Consider the following 14,811-nt stretch of genomic DNA (forward strand, 5'->3'; position numbering starts at 1 on the left):
AACAGACAGCAGTCCAAGTTTCTCACTGTAAGGCGTTCTCTAAAAGTATTCATTTACCTTCAATTTCCCAACAATCTAAACAAACATGGACTCAAAACTGGACAAACTACTACTGTCTAATGTGATCCATACCAAGAAAATAATTTCCCTCTCCTTAAGCCACTGCTCTAATGTGTGTATTCACCATCCACATTAGCCATCTTTGCCTTACCTCTCATAGGACGTCATGATGAGCTGCTTGTCTGGCACGACCCTAACACCTTTCTCAAGTACAAGGCCTCAACAGAAAATTGCAATCCCCAGTCTGCAGTCTCCTTATATGTTATTTCTTGAATGGCCATGTTAGCAACCATGCTAATTCTCTGCTAATTATTATTCACAATTCCAATAGTCTATAAGTAATTTGGATTTGTTTTCTTTTTCCCTGGCAGCTGGTATATGTGTATCTCTAACTTACTGATAAAGTTGTGGACGAAAACTGAGCTAGCACCCTTCCTTACCACTGAGCCTCATTATTATTTTGGAGTTAAAAGTATCCTTTTATCCAAATAAGAAACAGTATTTGCATATTAGAAAACAAAATCAGACTTTCCAAGGTATAGTAACAGATAGGTTTCATCTGTCAAGGCCACATAGGAAAATAACGTGCAAGAATCAAAACCAGTGGTCCTTAAAAATCAATTTCTTTTGCATAAAACCCCTTAGAACTTGTGTTTTGAACAATTCAACGTGCATTAGAAGAACAGAAAGTAATACTGCACAAAATAAAGAATGCATACATTTATACAAGTTTGAACCACAAAGACTGGAATGAACAAAAAACTCCAAATGACTGCAATACAATACGGAAAGCACACTAGATAGAAGTACATCTTTGCTTCCACAATCATGATATTTTAGCCAATACAAGCTCTGCTGAGGATGTAAATCCTTTCTCCCTGTCCCCAGAGTGCCCAGGACCAAATAACATAAGATTAACTTTCATGGCAGACTTTTTTATTTTGGGGAGCAAGGTAGAGGGGAAAGAGGCAAATGCAACTTACAGAAATGCTAAAATATTTCTTGGACAGAAAATCTTCTAAGGGGCACCTGCATTACTACTCCTGACACCACCTCAGTTCCCCCTCCTTTGTTCTCTGTTCACCAAGAGAGATGGCAAAGGCTGCACATCTCAGGGTGAATTTGTAGTATAATCAATAAGATGCTACAAAGCTGAATATTTGATGCTAGTTTATTATTCTCATTGTCCTTTCACAGGTTTGGTCTCCCTCCCCCCACCCTGCTCTGTTCCACAAGCCCCCTCCAGAGGCACAAACAATTCTAGCTCAAAAGTCACATTACTTCTCATTTTATGAAATTTCTGCAAGGAATAACCTTTCACCCATACTTTGCCTCCTCCCCTTCCCTGCCAAAAGCTTTATTCATTCAGTTCTTTTTCAACCTCAATTACTTCCCATTTAACAAATGGTTGGTGTAGCAGTGAAGCACTACAGTAAGAACAAAGGTTGGTGCTCCGTTGCAATCTCTTCAGGGTAGAATTAAAGGCAAATTCTCTATCAGAGAAAGCCACCTCTCCTCGATTTTTCTGTCACTGCATTATTATTATACAGCTTTTCTCTGAAAAGAAGGCTCTCAGGGTGTCATGAACTCTCAGAGAATTTCTGGTCTACAATGCCTTTCAGTTAAAAAAGGGAATGCTCCAGAGAGAAAATAACCTTTGTGTAAGGAAAGGTTTGTTCTGCAATATTGTCTGAGCATTGGCTTTACAGGGAAGAAATCAGTCTTTGTATTTGCATTACGAGAGCACAGAAACCGGTCCAAAAGAATATCACTCTGCACAGCCTGAGCTGTACTGCACTCTTCCCTCAGAAAGAGACATAGAGAGGCTTGAGCAGGATTAGACAGTATATACAATCCCTCCTCTGATAGATGTCCCCAGCAGAACACACACAAGTGAATGCAGCAAACATGAATCCTGTTTTCAAATGGTATTCTTTAATTAAAGAAAAACAAAAAAGAAAAGAAAAAATGCCATCTCTTTTACATCATCTCTTTTCTGATCTCATCTGAAGGACAAGGAAAGAATATTTCCCTAACTGCCTCTTCTCACATTCCTCATTCTCTCACATTTTTCCCCTCTGATTTTAAATACTTTAAATGCAGGCATAAATTCCTGCCTTTTCCTGGCATGTCTGTAATATCAGTTCACGGCAGCAATAGGGCAGTAACATCCTCATGGAGACAAACTAGTGATACTTCAGAAGAATCCTAAACTCTTGTCTAGAACAAAAAAAATGAGGACTGCTTATAGCAATTGTCATTCATACACACATGGACATACACAGATACACACATGTTCTGGCAGAGGAAAAAAAAAATTGAGGACAGGCAAAAGTGGCAGATACACTTTAAAAGGGAGGAAATGAGGAGACAGATTCCAAGCTGTGTGGATTGTTAAATGCCCACTGAAATAAATAGAAACTGATAATTTCAGCTAAAGATCTATCCCTGAGAAATTAAGTGCCTCTCGACCCGGCCACATCCTGCTTTCCCGAGTTAGTTTAATTACAGAAAAAGTTAGGGGGGTTATTTTTATTTCATATAATTTTATGTATTCCACTGGCTAGTTTAAATATTCTTTCTCCCTCTATTTCAAGTGGGAGTTTTCTTCATCTATAGGAGACTAGATAATAGAATGTTGAAATGTAAAACTAAGGTGAACTGGTTAATGGAAGTAATTATCTATAAATACAGAGGTAAAACCCAAAGACCAGGAAGAAGAAAACTAAATTTTCTGCTATTCGGATTCAGGTTCAAGCTCAACAAGAAGCATGATCAAAATGCATCCTCCCTTGAGTGCAACAGATTAATGAAGACAGTGGCACTTCATATGCTTTTCTGAATACTGTTTACAAATTACATCCTTCTGGGAGCTGTAGGGAAAAAAAATTGTACTTTAAAGGCATACATATAGGTTATTAGCTAAAGCTAATGGCCACCATTCCCACCTATCTGAAAGACTACTTTTTCCCCCCTGAAAGAAAATAAACACAAGAAACATGTCATCATGCTTGAAGTTCTGCAAGCATTTTAATAATACATAAAGTCTGAGTTAAAAAGGAGAACAACTCAAAACCAAATCAATAATGTCTGTAATACTTAAAAACTTCGATTTAACTCCCACTTACTCTATGTCAGCACTTACTGCACGTTATACAGGCTACTGCACGTACCTGCATGCCTAGGATATTCTTAGTGATGTGAATCCTTTAGATGTATCCCAAATGCTGCGATGACGCTATTTAATTTCGTGGAATAATAAACAATTAAAAATCCCACTACTGCTGTCATTCATTTAGACTTTAAAAATAGCACAGCTAAGCAGGTGGTGAGTAGTGATTGCTGTGCTTGCTGTCACCAACTGACTGCAGCTTGTGCACACAGCAAATCTATGCCAAGATATCTAGTTATTTTTGTTACTCATCTCCTCCCTTCCTACTCATCGACTTTACCTAAATGTGTTTTTCAGCTGTAATATGCTGAGTTTTAAACTGTAGCCTCCTAAAGGCAGAGATTATGACTCAAAACTTGGTTACTACCTGTAGAACATGTCTCAGACTGCAATCTAAGTGTTCAGGCTGATTTTGGTAATCACTCAAGGGCATCTTCAGAGACAGACCTGACCCCGCAGGGGTAAATATCAACAATAAAGCATTTGGTGTTTGGCTTCCTGAAGACTTTTTGGTAATGTTAAATACTTGAAAAAAGAAATTAACAAGGAAATCAGAATTTGGTATTCGAGAGAAAGGAGCAAGCTGTAGGCTGTGAAATTTTAGGCTATCCACTTGTTAAATTATGATCTATCTGTACAACTATTTCAAGTTTGAGTAATATAAAATGAACATAGATATTAAGCATACTGCTGTTACTTGCAGCATTTCAATTCATCTTCAGAATATTTTGGGGTTTGTTCTCTACAGCTCTTTTGTATAAATGGTTAGTACACCTGGCCAGCTCATCATGACATTACTTCTTCAGTATGATGCTGGAGAAATCATAAGAGGCTTTTAAAAAGGAGAGGAGGGGGGGAAGAAAAGGTTTTCAAAACCATTGTCAAAATGAGGGTCCAGAAATCAATTTGTAATTATCTGCCAACACAAATCTAAAGGCTTTTCTGTGATAAGGGTGGTAATACATAGGGCTGTAATGTGAATTATTTCAAAGAATAAAAGACTGATTGTCTTCATGACCTATATAGCTTTTAGTAAGCTTTAAAACAAAATTACATTTTATACTTCTCATGAATGGCTTTCTCCCCCCTTCTCTCCCCCTTTCAAAATGCAGGGGTTTTGTCCCATCTAGTAGGCTTTCAGCTTTAAATAGGACTTGGTTTCTTCCAATGTTGATATATTTCGTTCCACTGAAAGTGAAGGTTTTGCCTTTGCAAAAGAGCCGAAGCTTCCCCTGTGCAAAGGCAACCCTTTCCAACACATTTAAAAGTAAACTACCCTCCATATGATCATGATATTTTTATACAGCAGCTCAGCACTCAAATTCCTTTTATTTTTCCCCTGAAAAACTTTTAGCATCAATTTAAGATGAATAAAATACATATTTCACGAGGTACGAAGCTGTCAAGGAACAGCTTATCTTAGCTTAAAATAAAGTCAAATGGGTATAAGGAAAATATATACAAGGTTGATTATTTGCAACATACTGGGGGGAACAAAAGATATTTTGGAAGAATGTGAGGGCCTTATTCAATCACTGTATTAATCACCTCAGCTCCTGTGGCCTGATGCCACTAGGGTGATTCTGGATGTAGATGACTGCAGGTCCAGCTTTTAATCATTCAGTGATACAGAGCATACACTGTGGTCCTGCAGATCTCACACAGAAGTTTTCATAGGTTTGGATATCAGTTGCAACTTCCTTATGCAAAGTTGCCTCCACATGCTTTTCCTTATGGTTACTGTCTGCTCAAAAGTGGCTTTCCAGGAAGACATGGTAGTTTCAGTCAACTGTGATACTAAAAACGCTGAACATGTTTAGCCCACTAATATTGTGCAGTAGGTATCTATAGAACCTTTTCATTTTTGAAAAATGTTTGCTTTTTTCCCTGTTGGCTTCATCCAGAGATTTGGAAGAATAAAGCATTAAGTTTATTAGTCTGAAACCATTTTGAATCTTGATAAGCGTAAGCTCCGTGGGATAAATATATATACCCTGGTGTTGTTAACAATAAGCCAGATCCTTAATGGAACTGTTGCAGCACTAGCAGCTAGATCATGCTTCAGAAGGGTGATTAATTTCTTCACCAACCTAAGATTCTTAAAACCATTCTAAAACTAACTTAATTCTGATGTTTTATGACAAGAAAACAACAACAACAAAAAGTAATCATCAATTGCCCGTTTGTTTGGTCTTCCGCTGCTAATCAACTTGACATGGTAACTACCACTGCTTTGACCTCAGACAAGAAGAAACAAGTAGTTCTTTCCTTGTACATAGTGTTCATCTTTCCAAAAGGGTTTTCTAATCTATTAAGGTGAGAACTTTTCATCACTGTATCTGCTTTTTTGAGCATCGTATTCTTCCTGCTCACAGAACAATACATACTTGATGCCATTGAGCCTGCATGTGCACACATTGCCTAGCACTTTAAGGTCACATTCAGAAGTCCCACTTTTAAAATAATACATTTTTAGGTTTTTTTAAATAATACATTTTTAAAAGCACAGTGCCAACATATCCCTGCCAATTATTCTGTAATTGGCAGGCACTGCTCATTTAATAACTTTAGTTTTCACTAGAGAGCAAACCTGTCCCCACAAGCCATATGTCTTTTTCCAACACTTGTTTCACTTGAACTTAATTTCTGAAGGTATATAATGTCACAACAACTTGACAATATATTTGCTAATGCTGTAAGTGAGGTTATTCAGTCTGTTCTCAAACTCCAAATGGTTTCTATGAGGTCCAAATAGTTGAATGGAAGCAAGGTGGTGATCAAAACTGTTTGGTTCCTTCTTATTTCCCAGCTCAGTAAATTAATGGTGGGTTGGCAAGATAATAAAAGCACAGACCGGTTCATCCAATTTGATGCAAAACTACCAAAGACTCTGACAAATCCTCTTTTGTGATATGACTCCTCTCATTTAGCAGAAATGTCTCAGCACACTTTGAAGAAAAAAAAAGATACAAAAGCAAGAAGAGTGTCCTGATAGCACTGATAGGTGACACCCAGTCCCTTGGGAAATGCCATCTCCTGACCACAAATAGGAGCAGTTCTGAGGCTGCTCTAAACTACACCACAAAAGGAAGATGTAAACAATCAGTTGGCCAAGATAAAGACACAGAACCACGTCCACTACTTTATCCTCCTCCCTGTTCAATATGAACACTGCACCAGGCCTCTGAACCAGCCAAAAGGAGCTAAAGAGGCAAGTCTGTAAAACTTCCAGAACAAACCAGTAAGAAAACAGAAGTAGAACTCACTGCATAAAACTCACTGCACTGTTAATCAACTCTTATCTTTTAGGCAGAAAAAAATGCAAATGTAACATCATTAAAAAAAAAAAAGAACACTTTTAATGAAAACAGGAATTACTCATACTGCTCCACAGAGGATAAAAGATCTCTCTTTGGATTCCATTCCAATCTAGTTTCAGCCTAATTGTTAGACTGTTTGAAATACTTTATCTCTCCCTCCCCCCTATTTATATTCTTGACTTCTTTAACATACAGATTACCTTTAATTTGGTCAGATGGTATGTCAGTTCTGTATAAGGCTTGCGTTTAACCTGCAGTTGATGAAAATTTTCCCCAAAAATAACATTCTGTACCCTCCCTTCTCTAACACCTTCAGCACAAATTGTCCATCACAGCTCTCACATGATGGACATTTTATTGACTTCTCCTCACTCCATCTTCCAGGTTCATTCTCACAGATGTGCAAGAGAGTGCTATCCTCACCTCCTGCTAGCTTCTCTGATCATGGTGTGACTGGTCAAAAGACTCACCCTGCTGTAAATCATAGTGCTACAACTTCCTAATTGTTTTGTTTCTTCATTTCTCTGCTTCTCAATGACTGTGCTGTGCAGCGCAGATTCTTTGGATAAACACCGCTTACCCTGCAGAGCAAATCTTAGGGCCTTTATGCAACTGTCTAGTATGTACATACTGTGCACACTTTAAGGACTTATCCCTATGAAATTGAGACTAATCTTGTTCAGCTATTTTTGCGAAGTTGTCACCCCTCTGTGCCTTTGAAAGGCACTATATTTTTGCATTATTGTCTTGACTGCCTTGAACCTTATGTGTCCCAGCAAGTAAGTTTCTCAACTTAGCAACAATTCCATCTAAGCAGTTACCTCAATGCGCAGAAGAGACAATAAAGACAGTGTAACATATTTGAAAACATTTGTTCTTTTCTCCAGCTGTATCTGCCTCAGTAGGAAATGATCCCAACAACACAGAACAGAAAAGCCTGGTAAGCCTGAAAATGTATCTTACAGTTTGAGGTCAAAGCTTTTTTGGCTTCTTTTCCTTCACTGAGGTAATAGACAATGTGTGGTAGCTCAGCATGCTTGTCGCTACCTTCTCACCTCCAACTCTCCAGTTCATAGTAAGATCAAAGCAGAGGAACATAAAGGAAGATTCTATCACATGGATCATGGAGAAAGACCTATTTTTCATGCCCTTTATATACAACAACCTTTCTGATTACTGGTATTGTGCTCAGCTCCTCTTCTTTTTTCCTAATTCTCCTCAGTATTGATTGGTACAAGGGCTACAAAGCAGTTAATTCAAAAAGGAAACAGACAACAAAAGAAAACTGCTGATAATCAGAACAGGATCTGCAATAATTACCAATGTTTGACTGAAACTCTAGTATGTAGCAATACTTGAAGCATTCATTGATTCCATGCTGATTGGAAAAAGAAAGGTAAACTCTCCAACAACACCTAGGCAGCCCCAGGTACAGCAGCATCTTCTGAACATTGACAGTAGAAAGCGATCAATCTTAGTCACATAAATGGTAAACTCACAGCAATTCAATCTGCCATAAACCTAATACTTTCCACTTGAAAATTTAAAAGCAGTATTTCTCTCCAAGTCCCATGTGCAGGTAAACAGCTTTTTCTTACTGTGTTTCTATTATTCCCAAACTAAAACAAGAAGCTCCCTCTGTACCTCAGTTGCTTGCAGTAGTGATCCAGACTGGGTGTCCACTGCACTGAAGTCACCAGCAGCACATGAAACAGCCAAGAGGAGCTAAAAGATCAGAGGTCACAATATGCTAAAACGATTCACAACCCCCTTAAAAAGGACCAACTGAATGAATGGAATTGTAACTGCCTCTCCAGCGCATCACAGTGTAAATGCACAGGGTACTGAAATACAACAGCCATGCAATCCATCTCAGGGAAAATATTTCCAAAGACAATTTCAAACAATGCCCAATGTGAAGCTTAAATCTGTATCATACTCCTACAGTTCTCTGGATTTCTCTTCTCCCTTCCCGTTTGCCTCAGTCAAAAGACAGGAGAGAACCACAAATTTCTCTCACTTACATAACATCATCTGTTCTGGGGTTTTACCCTGGCCTCATTTCACAGGATCCCAATTCCTTTAGGAATAATATTTCCTACATTTGGGGTCCAAAGATTGTTATTCTTCCTTCTTAAAAAGAATTTCAGTACCCTAACTGGCATGTCAAGAAAAAGTCAAAATCCCACCTTCATTTTTATATGCGTGCTTCACTCTTTGAAACAGTACTAAAGCTGTAAAATTGAAGTCTGAAAATAGAAAATAATCCATCACACTGTCTTGTACTGAAAGCAATTTGGGTTTGGATTTGATCTTACTAGTAAATCCTTGGGAAAAAAAAAAGTCATTGAGCAGCTCTTTCATCCAACTATATGTGATGTTGCAGTAAACTCTGTGGAATGTTCCAAAGAACCTGTTTAGACACATTTACTTTATTGTCATACCCAAGGGAGAAGAGAGTCTTTTTGTCCTGACACAGATTTCTGTAACTGAGTGTAAGGCATTGAGGCTCCATCCTGCAAAATGACAATTTGCTTCCAAAGGGAGCTGGCATTCCTTACTTTGACTGGAGAAACAAAATCTTGATTAGTCCCAGTCATCTGAACTGGCCATAACTCCTCAGCTGAGGAAATCAGTATCTACTTCTGAATTACAACTGTACAATTTTACACATGTTCATGCAGCTAGAGGCATCACCATGCATGCATTTAGCCACACAAGCGAAGTGAAATCTGAACGTGACATCCAGTGTCTGATTGCTTGCACAGCTGCTGCAGAAATGTGGGTTTGCAGCTAATGCAACGTTTGCTACTTTTCATGAAGCCAAGCAGTTTTCCCACAGTACATTTTTTTTCCCCCTTAAAAATGTATTTATAAATAGCTGTGGAGAAATAATGTATATTGTACAATCATTTGTCTGCGAGTGCCTCGACAAAATTCACTTGTGTCCCTTAAGGCAGATTAGATGAACTACCATTTAATGGTATTGATGATGGATGCAGTAAACAGCTGTAGGCCTGGGAATATAATCTATGACTCCTAGAAACTGCTAGTGTAGCAAGAAGCTCATTTGCAGCATTTAGACAGCACTAACTATCAGTCTACGTCATGTAAATGGGAGGAAAGAGGTTGTGTGGTGGGATGCAGAACATTTTGTGAAAAGTAAAAGGGCTATGCTGCTAATCAGAGCATCTCCCTGCTGAGCACTTCAGATCTACTATGGGCAGTGCAAAAGCTTGGATCAGTTATCTAGAAATAACATTCTAATCCTTGGAGATATGGACAGATGAACACTTATCAGTGGAAAACTTTTTTCATAGCTATTACAAAAAAAAAAGAAATCTGTCTCTTCCTCTCAGTGTAATTCCTCCCAAATCTACTAGGTAAAATTTCTTCATGTGCAGAGGGTGATAGAATGCTAATTTTCCCCCTCATATCCCATTTAAAAGGCATTCACAGGGAAGCACCCAGTGCTAGCCCATTGGTTTATAATTGAAATTGGCATCTAAACCTTGAGTCATCTACTCAGAGACAGAGAAGGATTATGTCCTTAAGACAAAATACAAACACACTGATTCCCTAATTTGAAAAACACCAAACTCAGCTCTTCATCGTTCAGTCTCAGGCCTGTTCATGCAGTGGCCTCCCCATTGAAACCAGCTGCAAAGGCAGAGCTTTTGGTAGGCAGGTTTTTGTAAACTGGACAGTCTATATCACAGTATCACCAAGGTTGGAAGAGATGTCAAAGATCATCAAGTCCAACCTGTCACCACAGACCTCATGACTAGACCATGGCACCAAGTGCCATGTCCAATCCTCTTTTGAACACCTCCAGGGGGTGCTGACTCCACCACCTCTTCAGGCTGCCCATTCCAATGATGAATGACTCTCTGGGTGAAGAACCTTCTCCTCACCTCGAGCCTAAACTTCCCCTGGTGCAGCTTGAGACTGTGTCCCCTTGTTCTGATGCTGGTTGCTTGGGAGAAGAGACCAACCCTTTCCTGGCTACAACCACCTTTCAGGTAGCTGTAGAGAGCAATGAGGTCACCCCTGAGCCTCCTCTTCTCCAGACTAAACAATCCCAGCTCCCTCAGCCTCTCCTCATAGGGCTTGTGCTCAAGGCCTCTCATCAGCCTCATTGCCCTTCTCTGGACATGTTCAAGTGTCTCAATGTCCTTCTTAAACTGAGGGGCCCAAATGGAATGGGATTGCAAATTTTGAAGCCTATAAAAGTGCCACAAAAATAAAAGGCAAAGAAAGGTTTTGCCTGCAAACTCATTGTCATGCCAAACAAAATATCCTCAGGGAAAAGTACCAGAAGTACCAGACAACTGATACTTATTGTAAATTTGAAGGTACAGGCCTTGTAAGGGTTCCTGGCATAAAGACTAGATTTTACTGTAAGTGGTTATATTCTCATGGTAAATTATCAGTTAACTCTAAGAAAAGAGAAGAATAAGCTTAATAAGCCTTTCATATCATAAGCTAGTGTACAGTAGGAAGTCCATACACATAGGACTTGTTCAGAAATATGTTTAAGCAATAATACACAGCCCACTACCACTAATGAGGAAATCACTAAAATTAAGCCAAAGTTGAGTTAATGTAGTAAACAGGGTAAGCACAAAGCTGATACCTGAAAAATCTGATAGAAGTTTAAGGTAAGGTTCTAGCATTTTTAACATTACAAAAAGGCAAAAAAACAGAGAGATTCTAAAACTGACCATAAATATTATATCTACACAGCAAATGGACTAACATGAAGAGATACTTAAGCTAGCACTGGCAAAGCTGTAATGTGTACAAAACAAAGCACTGTAGAGCTTAGTAGCACTAATTAACCCAGGAAGAGCAGTGTCGACACCATTATATTGAACGAGCTATCTTACTCAGGGCTAACCAGGATGCAAAGACATAAAAGCATACTCTACTTCTCTAACAGAGGCAAAAACATCTTGAAAATTTTAACTGATGATTTTAACATTACAATTGCTACCTGGATTCATTCACTTGAAGTGGCTGAGCATGCTGAAAGCTGAGCCTGGTGAACTCTTAACAAAAACATTTGTGTATTCATCTCTGAGACAATAAAGAAATGGAAAAAAAATCAGGGAGAAGATGCAGGAGAATAAACTTGATTTGCAGTGTTCTGAGCACTGTTTCTGCTTAAATTTATACTTTAGAGCAAGCACAAGCAGGTTGTGGATTTTCTCTTTCTTGCGCTAATCTCACCTTTTCTAAAAGTCAGGTAAACAGCAGAAGGGAAAAGAACTTGATTAAAAGCCTGAACTGGATCTTTCTTCAACAGGAACAATGAAAAAGGGAAGGCAAACTGGAATGTTCTTCATGATAGCTATTGACTTTGTGCTATTATTTTTGCTATTAGGTACTTTCTTACTAGGCTGTTTCTACTTGTCATAGCATGGTTTGATCTGTGATAGGCTCTAAATGGTGGCCATGATGCAGGTCAGTTTTCCATGAAGTACCACGGTTTAAGCAACCACCCTAATCTTCTCTGAGCATTATAAACTAGGGAAGTGCAGCAGTAGAATTCATCCTATAAACCTTGCAGCTCAGCTGCCTATCACAGTCACAGTGAGATTTCATATAGCACCCTCCTGCTTCTAGCCTGGCCCTTCCGAGTTCTGCCTTCTCCAGGCAGTGCATCCTGTGTCTGGGTGAGTGAGCCTCCATCCAAGTTTTAATGAAGGTGGTGATCAGGTGCTTTCTAGCTCTCTCTTTCAGTTTATCATATTTCCCTTCCCTTGATAAAATGAGAGTATAACACTTTCTCCCCTTCATGTATCTCTGTCTCCATTCAGCCAGTCCCAGTCTTGGCCTTCAAAGAACACGAGCTTTGCTAGAACTACAACATAATTTTGTTGTAAAGGCAACCTGGACACCAGTGAGGCCTTGGAAAGAAGCTTTGTTCGTTAACTCTGTTAACAATTATAACTTCTTTGTAGAGCTACACGATTACCACTTTGCCTGCAGTAACGAGGTTAGCGCCCTTGGTGCTGAATCCCTGGGCCCCATCTCAGCAGACAGCTGACATGCCTGTATAATGCAGGCATCTTTCCCTGCACAAGACAGGTTTTGTTCTCTGTTTAACACTGGATTTCAGTAACAGCGTATAGAAGGGCTTTTTTAAAAGTGAAATCCACATGGGGAGCTTTCTGTAACAATCAGTGCCATAGTATTAATTATATTTATAAAATTATTCTCTATGAAAAATAAAATTCACAATTGAGTTAAAAATTATAGTCTTGCATTCCCCCCTCCCCCACCCCAGCTTTTCCATACAGGAGCTCTTACAGCTTTTAACACAGATAGGTGCTTCTTTCAAAGCAGCATAATGTTCTTTACCACTTGCCTCTTGCAATGACAGGTCATTTTGAACGCTTGCTCATCCCTGCCTGTATCTGATGCTCTTGACACTAGACACACACACATTTTAACAGACTTTCTAAAAGGGCTGCTTGAAAGAATGGGTAACCTGACAAAGGAAAAAATGTTACTAAAAATCTTCTGAAATACTTTCCACGTGAAAATCTGCTGTGTAGCCACACCAAATGTGTGCATACTGTTACAGCTTCCAGTAAACTTGAGAAACAGGGGGTGTGTGTGTGATATAAATCACCTGGGTGGAAAGTTTACAGAATCCTGGAAGATAATGTAACATTAACTAAGCAAGTAATCACATTCTCTTATTAGATGTGTTATAGCACACCATGGAAAATAGTCTACAATGAGAAAAAAAAGAATCAAAAATAACTATGCTGTTTGGTTTCCCTTCTCTATTTTAGTGATAAAATAAAGCAATTTCTATATATATATATTAAAAAAAGGTCCATTTCAAAATATTACTAAGCAAAAATAATTCTAGTCATGAGGTCTGTGGTGACAGGTTGGACTCGATGACCTTTGAGGTCTCTTCCAACCTTGGTGATACTGTGAAAAAGTATGGAGCATAAAATAATTCTTATTACTATTATCAACCACTTTTAATATGAAAGAACTAAGAAACTGTAGCACTTTTTTTTAGCTGAGATTAGTATGCTGACCTGTGTGGGCTGAACTGGTGTGTCTATCTGATAGTATAAAGCAAAACTGAACAGCTGATAAGGACAATGATGAAATAAATCGAATGGATTTTATACGGGTGTGGGAGGAACTCAGGAAAGAAAATTGTCCAAATTAAGTTTGTGTCAGTCACTGAAATTCATATTCTTCTTCTTGCAAAAGGTGTCTATCATCTTTAAAATCCAGAGGGGATCAAGGCATTATACTTCACAGTGGCATCTGTGCCTGAAACAGCACACCTGCCTTTAGAGCCATGCTGGATTATTGGTTTAGTGTTAAATAGACTCAGAAAGAAGGTAAAAAGGAACAGTAACAAAACAACTGCTAGGTATAGCATCTTCACTTCATCACTGGTAGTCTCCATTCAAGAATTGGCTGAATACAGCTTCAATCATTAACCCTTACATTTTTATTAGTTCAGCCTACTCAGAATTACAGCAAAGCTCCAATCCACCAGAACAACTGTATTGCCCTTTCCATGTTGAAAAAAAATTATATATATATAAATTAAGCCATGCTGTTAAACCTGTTCCTATCATTGCAGCCAATTTTGAATATTCCATACCATTTTGGTATTTCTCCTTTTTCCCCCCCTCTTTATAAAAGAAAAAAAATCATGACACTTTTTGGTTTTGACATATTGCTCGATACTAAATGAGAATCTCACCAGAAAATAAATCCATAGTTGTTTTCATGACAGCAAATTACATGCCAAAGTGTGACATTTAAATGTTGAATTTTAATGGCTTGTCAGCAGAAGTGAAATGCATTTAAAAAAATTAATACGTGAGAGAACAATGTGTCTGTCTATAAAATAATTCTGTTCAGAGTAGACATGAATGGTAAATACAGTGTCAAATGTATTCCATTTCTCAAAGCATATCTTCATTTAGTAAGAAAGGAGCTATATGAACAGGGGTTAAATTCTCCTCTCCTGCTGACACAGTAGATCTCTGCTGGAGCCATACTGGGTGGGGAAACTCCTACCAATATCTGTTTTCAGGAGGTTTCCACATGCAGGACAACTTTAGCAAAGACAATAAAAGGTGAACCAGGCAGCTTGAGGAGACAGAGCAACGTCTACCACCTCATAGCACTCAGATATGACTTGACACATGCTGCCTATCTTGTCCTACTACTGACAGAAATAAGATACTTGGATGAACTAATTGCTGG

At 38.6% G+C, this 14,811-nt stretch overlaps 1 protein-coding gene across 1 annotated transcript in view; it reads right to left on the bottom strand.

Annotated features, from left to right (window-relative positions):
* The window catches only part of PTPRN2 (protein tyrosine phosphatase receptor type N2), a 612,734-nt gene that overhangs the window by 421,453 nt on the left and 176,470 nt on the right, over positions 1-14,811 (bottom strand). The gene's annotated exons all lie outside the window — the stretch shown is intronic.

The sequence above is a fragment of the Melanerpes formicivorus genome, unplaced genomic scaffold (assembly GCF_026170545.1).
Source record: "Melanerpes formicivorus ecotype bairdi unplaced genomic scaffold, bMelFor1.0.p_v2 SCAF_13, whole genome shotgun sequence".
Taxonomy (NCBI): Eukaryota; Metazoa; Chordata; class Aves; order Piciformes; family Picidae; genus Melanerpes; species Melanerpes formicivorus.